Source organism: Stenella coeruleoalba (assembly GCF_951394435.1).
Source record: "Stenella coeruleoalba genome assembly, chromosome: 7".
NCBI lineage: Eukaryota > Metazoa > Chordata > Mammalia > Artiodactyla > Delphinidae > Stenella > Stenella coeruleoalba.
Genome location: NC_137153.1, coordinates 47,128,747 through 47,141,480, shown reverse-complemented (window position 1 = coordinate 47,141,480; position 12,734 = coordinate 47,128,747). Strand labels below are relative to the sequence as shown.

Here is a 12,734-nt window from a genome sequence, read left to right as displayed (position 1 = left end):
AAAAGAAGCAGACTCACAGATATTGAGAACTAGTGGTTATCAGTGGGGAGACTGGGGGGAGGGGCAATATAGGGGTGGAGGACTGGGAGGTACAAACTACTTGGATGTAAGACAGGCTCAAGGGTGTATTGTACAATATGGGGAATAGAGCCAATATTTTGTGATGACTGTAAATGGAAAGTAACATTTAAAAATTATACAATTAAAAAAAAAATTTGGTGATGGGGCCGCCACCAAACTGATTTCACAGTCTCCTTACGATTCATGACCCATGACCTAACACACTATTCTAGATCTCCTATATCTATTCTACCTGCAGCAGAGGTCACAGCTTAGGGGCTTGATTTTCAAACCAAAAAGCTACCTGCCTCTGCAGAGTTATTTTGCTCCTTTCCTAGACTGTGAAACTAGATGGTTATTTAATCATTTAATAGATTTTTTCTTCCCATTGCACATATTATTTCATTTATTTTTATGGTAACTTTATGAGTCAGGTAGAACGGACATTTATAGATTTCCATATCTTATAAAGATGAAGAAACTGAATCTTAGGTTGAGTGAGTTTTCAAAGGTCACACATATAGTGATTGGGTCTGCTTTAGAAGCCAGACTCATGTCCATCTCTTCCTTATTTGCTTCTCCAAGACCAATAGAGTATCACCTACATCTCAATTTCCTGGGTGAATAGTATTTGTTAAAAAATACAGATTTCTGGCTCCACTTTGTACAGATGCAGAACGTCTGGAGCTGGGCATGGGAATATGCAATATTCAAAAGGTCCCCAGGGAACCGGTATAGATCAAAGTAAGTGGATAGTCTTGCTACAGAGAGGGAGGGAGGGAGGGAGGGAGGGAGAGAGAGAGGGAGAGGGAGGGAGGGAGGGAGGGAGGGAGGGAGGGAGAGAGGGCACTTCTGGGGGCTTGAGCAAGGATTTTGTTGTTTTGTTTCAAAAGGATTTAAGGGAACACAGAAGTCAAATACAACTGAACACAGTACAAATTATAAATAAACCAAGAACAAAGACTGAGTAACAGAAGAACCCAAATAGAAAAACCAATCCTTTAAGAAAAGGCACTTGGCTTTGAATTGGACTCTAACTCCTTTAGTAGCTAAGATAAATTAAAAGTGATCTAAAAAGTTGTGTTTTTTTTTAAATTAGGACAATATTACTTTGGTTCTAATTCTCTCAGATCTGAGCAAAAGAAAAGATGTCTGTTGCATTTCATTTTCTAAGTCAGAACTCAAGGGAAGTGCTTAACCATATGGTCAAAGTTCAAAGGAAGTCTGCAAGTTGGAAGCTACATCCGCATCTCTTCCCCTATCCCAGTGTAGTCATAATTATAGTAGTAATACCAATCGAGTATCTGCTGCACATCAAGAATGATAAACGGATTATCTTATTTACGAGTCACAAAAGTCTTAGGATGCTTTCTCCATTTTATGGACAAAGAAACTCAAGTTTAGAGATTTTAAGCAACCATCCAAAGATGAGCACAGTAAGTAAAAAAACTGGGATTCAATCCCAGATAGTTCATCTCCAGAGCTTATATTCTGCTGAATTCCAGAAAAATGATAAGTGATATAACCATGAGACATAAGCAACAGTCCTTTGAGAAGGAGAACTGAAGCAAAGATGAGAAAATCGAGAAAATAAATGGAGTGTGAGTAAACCAGAAAACCAGGCTGAATCAGCCATCGTTTAAAAGGAAGGGTCAGTGCACAGCCCCTGTGCTGGGATGTAATTTGATTTGAGCCAATCCAGGACATAAGGACATGTCTTCCAAGTCCTGGATTATGTCTGGCTCTCAATAACAAGCCTTCAGGTAATACTCACACTAAAGGAGGTTTGAGTTTCTTTAGAAATATGAAGAAACTCAGTACAACCAGTTATAAAACAGTAGAACACAAGGGATTTATTATTATTTTTCCTCTGATAGGATCACAAATTAATCACCCCCACCAATCTGGAAATTCACTAACATTAGCTAGTTAGACAAGGCTATATGGATATGTTCACTTGAAAAAAATCTTTATTTCAGACAAACTGCACATTAAAAACAATTCTACTATTGTCTTCATGATCAATTTCTGAGACTTCTGTTCTATATTCATTAGATAACTTTGAGGTTGACAATTACTTTTGTGTAGATTTAAGCAGAACATTTTAAAATATTTTATTATATGATGATTAGCATGTGATTAGAATATATTAGGCAATTCTATACATGATATATCTATATATCTATATCTACATCCATACCTACATCTTGAAGGCTAGGGGGTTTTTGTACCCTTTTTTAACTCAGCTTCTTATCCTGTAAAGAAATTGAACTCCTGGATTTGGCTCCCAAGCCTAAGTCCTGAAAATATGTCCAACATTATATGACGTGTTTGAGTTTCTTTGGTATAAACTGGAAAACTCTTCTACAGTTATTAATGCCTTATATATAGGATAATTTTTACCTACAATAATGTTTTATACTGTACACACTGATAATTTGTTACCTTCATATTATTTACATTAGATAAAGATGTAAAACGATATATTCTTTGCAAAGCACTTAGCACAATGCTCAGCACTTAGTAAGTGCTGAGAAATGTTCCTCTCCTTTCTTCCTTTCTAAACCCAGACCGTTCTCTATGGTATAATCTGCGCCTGTCTCTTTGCTTTGTGCTTCTTTTCTAGCTCATATTCACACTACGTTTCCAGCACTGCCTTTATCCCAAATAGGAGATGGCTTTTTTGTTTTGTTTTTGTTTTTGTTTTTGTTTTTGCGGTACACGGGCCTCTCACTGTTGTGGCCTCTCCCGTTGCGGAGCACAGGCTCCGGACGCGCAGGCTCAGCGGCCATGGCTCACGGGCCCAGCCGCTCCGCGGCATGTGGGATCTTCCCGGACCGGGGCACGAACCCGTGTCCCCTGCATCGGCAGGCGGACTCTCAACCACTGCGCCACCAGGGAAGCCCAGGAAATGGTTTTGTAATTGCCTTTTTGTTATAGAAAGCTCAAAAGAGGAAATATTTGTTGTAATTATGTTCATTAGGTACAAAAATGTATTTTCTGTATTTGCTCGTGGTCACATTCACCAGGAGAAATATCACCCACTTCACCTCTCTTCGATTTTAAAATAGTAGTAATTCTAAGTTCTCTGAGAGACTGAAGTATGAAGTGAACTGTAGAATGTAGGCTCCCTCTGACTCTTTTAGATGCTCTACATAATTAGATGTTATAGTTTATTTTATGAGAGCAAAGGATGTATGGTCAATGACTAAGTGGAAATAATTTTTCATTCTTTTGTGCAGAGTTTGGTTTTGTAAAGATACTGTCTCTCTGTTCTGAGAACCATCTACTGCTGTTTGCTTCATTTTTCCTCTATATTGTTTTCAAACTGGAACACAAGGTAAGATGAATACCACAGTCAAAATGGCACCATGCTGCTGAAGCGGCCATCATGCACTTTTGGTGGTCCTCAGGAAACAGCATCACTTTGTTCTGTGTTTAATGTCTAAGACGGGGACTCAGCCAAGGCACCTGCCATTTTATACAACTCTCTAATCTTCCTCTTTATTAGCTGTCTGGCAACATCATCACACTGGCTGCATGGTTTAAATCTTGTTCACTCTTGTAATATAAAAAGACAAGAGAAATGTCCCCGAAGATACAAACTTAGTCTCTTGTACTGTAGACAGGTTTTTCTCCGATGTAATTTTCCTTGAAACAAAAATTCTTTTATATTTCCTCAGGGCACAACGACTATCTCTTTGCCTTCTAAGTAAATATTTTGCATTACAATTGTCCAGATGTTCAAGATGCTTACTGAAGTGTTCTCTGTTAGCAGCTAATTCTCTAGATCAGTTGTTTAAAAAGGCACACATTACAGTATATATTCTCATTCATTTACTTATTTATTTCATTCGTTCAAATAACATCTATCGAATTCTTGCTACGAAGCACACACTATGCTAGGTACTGTGAATACCAAAAAGAAAAAGGATGCTTTCATTTGGGAAAACAAGTAGGAAAGGTAAACTTACAAAAACCATAAATTGTAACACAACATGTTAAGTGCTGTGATGTAAGTATGAGCCAGATGTCCTGGGAACACACAGACATTCCTCTCTAAGTTTGAAGAGGAACGTATGAGAAGATTTCACAGAGGAGGAAGAGATATTTGAGTTCCAGTAGTCAGTGTGCGCCAGGGAGGAGATAAGAGGGAAGGACCTTCTTCATAGAGAGAGAATGTGAAGAGCTTAGTGTGGCTGGAACAAAGGTAGCTTGGTAGGAGAAGAACAGAACAGAAGATTGAATGCCACTTGGATCAGAATGTGAAAATTAATTGGAATTAATTAACTGGAATTAATTGCCTAGGAATGAGATGGCCAATAGAAATATGGCTCAAAGCTAAGAGCTGGATCTGGGCCGCAGAGGTGGTCCCTATCTTCAAACAGGCTTCATAGTGAAACAAGAAGGACCATTACTGGAAGGCAAAATCTGCAACATGCTATGATACACGACGCTGCAGCCACAGTGCTATCCTAAAAAGGGCTTCCGGCTGGCCTGGTTGAGGGTTGATGCAGAGGTAGCAGGCGAGGAGAAGGAAGGTAATTGAGGGGACTTGGGAGAAAGCTAAGCTGGGGAGGGCAGGGAGATGAGGCCACAGGAAGTGAAGAGTAGTTTGGGGTAGGGTTTTTTCACCTGTGTGGGAGTTTAATCTTCCCTTTCAGAGTTAAGGAATCAGAACAAGAGCTAAGAGCAAAGTTCCCATCAGTCAGGAGTATTTTCTGTTTTTCCCTCCTCTTCAGCCTATGGGAAATGCACCTAGTTTGAGACTAACCCAGAAGCCTGAGACAAAAGGAAGAGAAAAAAGAAGGGTATGCCCAGGCAGAGGATATATACAAATCAGGGTCTGCTTGTGTGTGTGACGAAGAAAGCATAGATTCCATAGTAAAAATGAGCCCCGAGTCCGTCCTTTTCCAGGAGAGCTGCACTGCTTTCAAATGAGATGTTAGAAGCTCTCCCTTGAAGTTCATGCGGGTCTTCGAACTTTTTCCCACTGTTAAATCTGGGGTCAAATCTGGCTGAGATTGCTGCAAATCTGCTTTTTATATTTTTCTTTCTGCTTAAAGCAGTCAAAGCCTGTTGCCTTCTCTTGTAATCTCTGCAGCTACTGAACTAATAATAATTACAGACTGCTTCCCTGGTGGTCTCTGCATTTCTGGAGTAGACACAGGACATAGCATCATCAGGTCTGTAGGAAAGAAGAACCTGGAACGTTACCTGGTCGACCCCTCAATTTTAGCATTTCCTCTATATTTCACCCGTATTACATGATTCTCAGGCTATGCTGGAAAGGCTACCATGGGGGAACTTACAAGCTACCTGTGCTTTGGGACAGCATGTTTTAGAGTAACCTTCCTCCTTACGTTGAGCTGGATGTGCTTCCTTGAGCCTTCTGGCTTCTTATGTTATCACCTGGCACCACAGCTTAATCACATCTCTCTTCCACCTGAGACTCCTTCAGGTATTCGAAAACAAAACAGCTAACACACTTCGCAGCTCCTTTAAGAGCCAAGTGGAAATGGATGCTGGAGGACTCATTGCTTTTTGTCACATGTTAAACTGGGATCATTCACTTGACTAAGCTCCTTTATGAAGAAAGTAAAAATAAAAATCAATAAATGAGCAAACAAACCAGGAAAAAATAACAAGAAAAGAGAAAAATTTCCCAAGGTCTTCCCAAGGTGAGACCAGGATTTAAAGCTAGAGTAAATTACACAATTGCTAATATTAAAATGTACCTTTAAATTTAGCAATGCTATAATAATAGTAATACACTAATAATGCCTCATCACCGAATTCAGCTAGAAGCGAATCCATTTCTCTCTCCACTATGCATACTGCCTCGGCCGAACTGCTACTAAGCGTAATTTTGAGTCCATCACCATCCTCATTACCGTACATGTATATAAGTGTACACATAGTGTATATGCATATATGTATATTAATATACAGAATATATATGGCTGGGACAAGATTTACTAACATGTGAGTACCATTAGCATTTCCACAATCTGCCTTGTTTTTAGTTTCTCATTGAAATATCTGGATAATGTGTCAAGATAAAACCAGAGTGATGAGAGAGACAAGAGGGAAGGGTTTAGGCGGAGAGACTAGGTTTAACTACATAATAAAATGTTGGAAAAGGGGAAAGAGATATACACAACAAAACTGCAAGAACTGGGGCATAAGGGGAGTTGAATGTTTTTACATGTGAGAAGATTTGAAATACTGCATGGTGTAAATAAATGGAGAGATGGAGAAAGGGAATTATGGAAAGGGTTTCTGTGAGTTATAAATCTGATCGCCTTAAATGATCTATGAAAGAGTCAAGTGAATATTAGAATTCTCTTTAATTAATAATCATTATCTAATCTGTGCTTTTTGAATGACACCCTATTTAGAAGCAGAGCAAAATAGGTTTTTTATAGCCTTCTAAATTTATGGTACTCAAATCCAAACAACACTCCCAGTGTGAAAATGTTAAAGAGGTCTGACATGGAAATAAGACCTACATCCTATTTTCAGATACACAGGAAGAACAAAGGGAAATTAGATTTAGAATCTGTAATACAAAGGAAATTAGTTTTTTTAAAATTTGTAACCTTTCTCCTGTATTTAAAAAAATGAGCCCATTCATTCTAATATTTAGCCTCTGGCCCCCCCTTGCTATCTGCTCAAACATATATTCACATTTTCAACAGGCTTTCTCTATCCGCAACAGTCCCTCAAACGGTTCAGCCTGTAAATCATTAAGCCCAAGTAAACCCAGCTAAATGGAATGGATTAGGCATTTCTTTTTGACCACCTTCCCTACATTCATGTCCTAAAATATATACATATGCAAGCACACACCGTTTCAACGAGTTGATTTTTTGCTACATTTATTCTTTCTCTAGTCCTGTAGCAGAGTTGGAAAAAGAAAAAACAAACCTCCAAACAACCCTAAACCCAAAACAAAACACAGTGCTTTCTGGTCACCTTCGTGGGGGAGGGTCTTCTACAAATAATGTAAATGGAACTCACTGAAGAAGACAGGGAGGGGTTCAGTGCTCTTGACAGGCTTAGAATCAAAATAAACTGTACAGTATTTCCTTATTTATAACCTTATAAATATGGTAAAAATACAAAGAAATCGAAGCCATGAGCTCCACCCTTATGGAATTCCTGATATAGTCAGGGGAGTAAGACCCTTTGAGAAGGACTTAACAATGGAAGGTGAATGACAATGTCAGGCAACAGGATGGTACAGAATGCAGTGTTTCAGAAATAGTTTCCGTCCCAAACAAGACCTTCCTGTCTTATTCACCGAGCAGTCTGGGGTGGTCCATGGTAAGGAATGAGTAAAGCAACGTGATCGTGGTCCTTATTCGGACACTGGTCATTCTATGACTTAGGACAGTTTGCTTAACTTCTGTGAGCCTGAATTTCATTATCTGAAGGATAAAAAAGCTAAAATGAATATTAGTTAAAGTATTTTTTAGATCTACAAGTCTGTAATTGTGATTTCCTTTCACCAGAAGGGCATGAGTAGACCTGCAGTGGATAGCACAAGCCATGAGAAACATCTACAGTGTATATAAGTGGCAAAGTACCCATTGGATAATGTAGGAAAAGACTGGGTGTCATAGGTAGGTTCAGTGAAATATGTAAGTATTTGCTGGAGGTGGGTCTGGAGCCATCAAGATTATTTTCTTTTAATTTCTTATTAACCATTGTACTTTTCACAGGATTAGAGATAATTGTTTTACCATTTACTGTGGAGTCAGTCTGGAGACTGATAATTACATGTCAACCCAGTGATGTTTCAGACCCTTATGGGTAAGAACGCTTGCTATTGCAGAGCTGCACTATACCCCTTCATCTAGGTATGTTTATAAATTAGGTTTGGGATCCTGCTAACTCAGAGGCCAGATTAAGAAACTTTAGTACTATCCTGCTTTACTTGGATTACGAAATACCTGGCAATTTCTGTGACACTGAATTAGAAGTGCCATTTTTTCCCCATTGCATCAGACGGGGCTTTTTCCCTATAAACAGTCGAAGTTTAACATGCTTACATACTTGCCAGAACATGTGTCAAAATAAACCCAAGGGCTTGTGTGGGAAGCTGGCAAATCTCCCTTCCTCCCCTTCCTTATGCCCCCGGTCTAGTGGACTCTGAAGTGTCTGCTGCCTCGCCCAGAGAGGCTGAACAAAGCAGGATCTTTTCACTCAGACCCCTTTGCCTTTGGGCTCACCACAAGCTCCAACACCAAGAGGCTGCTGTTGGATGGCCTTTGCATATTGGCAACCTGGGCTGGGGTCACTGACCAGTCTTAACAGAGGGAGGGATGGCTTTCCTCTTCTACTCTAACGTACACGGACGACACATACACAAAACACTCTGCAGATCTCACCAAGAGGTAGGGGCTCTAGTTGCATCCCTCTATATTGCTCTTCTGCTCTGCCCTGCAGATTTCCTACCACTTTTATTGCCATGGAAGAATGACTGCCAACCTTTCCTGAAGGTTTCCTCTCTGCCACCAATCTGCAGCAACCTCCCCTCCATCTGTCAAGCGTCACATCACCATGAGCGAAAGCACTCTCTGCACACAAAGGCACAGACAGTGCTAGTTTCCATCTGAGCAAGACTTGGAAGTTGACACCAAACCTCTCCTTCCAGTGACTTCCTCCTAGCTATTACTGATTCCCTTCTCCTCCCCCTCAGCAATCACTCAAATTGCTGACTTCCCTCACCTTAGTGATATTTATCAAAATCTTATATTTAGAAAAAAAGTAGATGCAGTTTGCTACAAGAAGATGGCATAATTTGATAGACAATCCCAGGTTATTTATACTTTCACATGCAACAAAATGTGACCATATACTGAATACATCTCTGATGGTGAAAATGAAAGATCATGTCCCTGAGAGAAGTTTATTTCAGAGAAGTGAAGCTGTTGCCTGCCCCTAATAATAATGCTTTACAATAACAGTAATAATAGCAAAGTAGTAATAACGGCAACTACCGTTTACTGCGTTCTTACAATATGCCAACGTGATTTGTAAATACATCATCTCATTTATTCCCCAACAACCTTATGAAGCAAGTCGTCTCATTTCTTTCATTTTACAACTGAAGAAATCAGGGATTAGAGATGTTAACAAGCTGGCCCAACACACAAATGGGTAAACAGGATTCAAACTCAGGCACTCTGATTTTAGAGCCCAACGTCTCAAACGCTACTCACTGCCTCCCAGTATGTATTATAATTACACAGATTGATGGCTGAGATAACTTAGACTGCTTTAGATTAAATGAATCAAATTAGATTGGCAGGTAGTCACTAGAGTCCCTTCCCAATTACGACAGTTATGTTTCTGAAAACCTCTCTGGTGGCAGAATTTTCTGTTGAGGACCTCAAGACTTTATTTTTAAAAAATGCTTTACGGGAAATCAATGTTAGTAAGGAAAATGAGAAAGTCTTTTTTAAGTAAGTGTAATAATGCTCATTAAAATAAAACAATAAAACAGTCCCCCAAATTAAAACAATATTTATCCATCTTAAGTTAGTATGAGTACTCTGCTATTAATTTCCATTTACTAACCATGCTCAGCAGAAAATTTTCAATCTTTGTGTCCCATGAAGTTTGCTTCAATCTACCACTGCCATTCTTACAAAGAGCCATTTCATGTGGGTCTGGAATGCTTTGCTTGTTTAAAATGTACAGTGGTAACACGCTTGTTCTTGGTCAGAAAGTCTTAAGATTGCTTAAAAGGTATAGGGAAAGAAGACCTACAACTAGAATTTTGAGAAAAGATAACTGATATTATAGATTACAATACATTGATTACTACTAAACTATGAGACAGTAATCTATATATAGTAATACATCTCACACAATAGTAAAAGACATTATATAGTTTACTATTATGTAGAGAGGAGTCATTTTCTCATTGTCACACTAATGGTTTCCTCTCGCCTCAATTATTTGGGAGTAGACATATCTGAGCATATATTAGATGAGCAATGTGGTGGAATGAGCAATGCTGCTCATTTATCAGATACAGCAAGTTAAATTGAAGACCTGTGACAATAGGTGAAGGTTTTTTGTCAGAGATGTCAAGGAGCATTGGAAAAATGCGTGGGATTGGGAAAACGGCGAAGGTCAGCCAAACAAGGTATGAAGAGAGGAAAATCAGGTGATGGGGTCTTGCACACTACATGTATGTAGTAAGTATTCACTGAAAATGTATATGAATGGTAGATGGATGGAATGATGAATGAAGTGGAAAAATACTGAATATGTACAATTTTACAGTTTTGTCAAGTATTGAATCAGATATTATATTTGATTGCTATATTGCATTTTGTAACAATCTATGTTGTATTTTTCCATCCATGAGTGAGGAAAATAAAAGCATAATGTCCTCTAATCGCTCTCTGTGAAAAGCAAATGACATATTTTGCTCTGCTTTTTTCATATTGTTTCATATTAACGAGAGGTTTTAAAACATCATGGAAAGTACCAACCTTGAAAGCTGCATTCTGTTTTTCTCATCTCACCTACAAATATAAAAAAGACAGGAAAAAAAAAAAGGAAATTTAAGTGAAAGCCAATTAAGGCAACAGCAGTAAAAAGAGCATTTAAAAAGAAAAACTTTTACCTTTTTCCCTTGACAAAGGAGATACACTTAACTGTGAAGAGAGAAATACTCTGATAAAACTTTTTCTCCTCTTAAACTGTTTTTAAAATATTTCGTGCTTTTTCTATTTTGTGAGTTTGCTTTTTTTAAAATTTCTTGGGGGCACAGCAATTATGAATGACAATGAGGAAAGATACAGGGAGGATGTTTAATAAAAATGATAAAACTAAATTAGCTATAAGGAAAAAATACACAGGCAGAACTTAATCAACCCATGGAAATGCGCCATGATGATAAGATTGTTCGATAAATTCAGACAAGAGTATCTTAAGAGACTATTACAATGTATTCTCAGGTTCTGAATTTTTACTCTTGAATGCTGATTAGAACACAGGCTCTTGCTTCTTCTCTCTCCTCACTCCCCCCTATAATCTGTTCTCCCTTATGGACCAAGTGATTATTGTGTTGTTTATAATAACTGTTCTACATTCCTTATGGAAATTGTAATTATGATGCTGAATATTCAAACTGCAAGCCACTTTTCTCAGGGAAATTGTAATTATGATAATGCAGTATTTACCCAACCAATGTTTTCTAGTCATTGTTCTCTTTGAGGAATGAGGAGGTGAGAGAAAAACACTGAAATAAAATATCCTGTTGGGATCTCAGATATGTATTCTGGTAATTAATATTTTTTATCACAATTTTATAAGGTTCAGAAATATTGAGGAGTTTACCTAATATGACACAGCTAGTAAATCAAGAACACCCCAAAATAAACACAAAATTATACTATTTAGAAAAAGAAACAAAATTCCAGGTCAGTCACTGAAAACTCTAGTTATGTGAGCCCCTAGGTAGATGGGAAATGCATCTCTACTAACTCTTCTTATCTATCTGCCTTATTTCCACTTTACCAGATCTCTACAACCAGTGCCCCAAACAAAGATGGGAGGCCTATCCTTTCTTCCTTAAGAATTCAGCAGTGATTGTTTAGGATTTTTTCAATATTGGGAAGCAATGATTGAGGACCTACCATGTATAGTACTTTATATTTTTTTATATCCCGTAACACTCCAAGTATTTTTACTTCAATTTTACAAATAAGGAAAACGAGTTACACCTGAAGTGATTAATTTGCCCAGATTTTCCAAGTTGCTCTCTGTTCTTCTAACTTGCAAAATTGACGAGTCAATCAAAAAGAAATGAAGATTAAACAGAACCTCGGAAATTAAGGGCAAATAAAACAGGAAATTTTAAAAGGAAGAATAATAAATATATAAATTAGTGATTTTTTTAGTAGACTACATTCTAGTCACTGGCTTACCACCATCTTATGCAGCTTGAATACTTCCAGGATCTAGTCTTGGTCCTTCTCTCAGCTTTACTATGCTTCTGATCCCTGCCCAAGAAGTCCCACTGTCCTCCTATATTTCTTTTTTTTTTTTTTTTTTTTTTGTGGTACCCAGGCCTCTCACTGTTGTGGCCTCTCCCACCGCGCAGCACAGGCTCCGGACGCGCAGGCTCAGCGGCCATGGCTCACGGGCCCAGCCGCTCCGCGGCACGTGGGATCCTCCCGGACCGGGGCACGAAACCGTGTCCCCTGCATCGGCAGGCGGACTCTCAACCACTGCGCCACCAGGGAAGCCCCTATATTTCTTTTTAAGCCTCATCATAACCTTCCCTTCATTCTTTCAGTAGAGCACATCTATTTCATACAGGCCACATAATATCAATATATATTTCTGTTTCCCCACACGTGCAAAGGCTGATGAGCTGCCCACCCAGACAGTAACAGAGATCGATGCTGAGCCTCAATTAAAGCACGATCCTCGGGGAGACCCAGCAGCCACTTGATGGAAAGCTGATTATGACATTGGACCTCTTCCACCTCAGGAGTAGTGATTCATTTTGACTACAACTAAAACCAATTCTAAATAAGGGTTTGCTTATCTGCCTGTAGGGCCTTGTTCAGCACCACGGTCCAAGGACCTAGAGAGTATCTGATCCATCAGTACATGATACTGCATAATATTACCTTAGACCG

General features: G+C 38.8%; 1 protein-coding gene across 7 annotated transcripts in view; it reads right to left on the bottom strand.

Moving 5' to 3' along the window:
- The window catches only part of LINGO2 (leucine rich repeat and Ig domain containing 2), a 1,187,073-nt gene that overhangs the window by 392,280 nt on the left and 782,059 nt on the right, over positions 1-12,734 (bottom strand). For 6 of the 7 annotated variants that reach the window (XR_013829114.1, XM_079927035.1, XM_079927036.1 and 3 more), the window contains one exon: positions 10,575-10,607. The exons of the other annotated variant lie outside the window; for it this stretch is intronic. The gene's annotated coding sequence lies outside the window, so the exon portion shown is untranslated. The remainder of the gene's footprint in view (positions 1-10,574; positions 10,608-12,734) is intronic. 7 annotated transcript variants of the gene reach the window in all.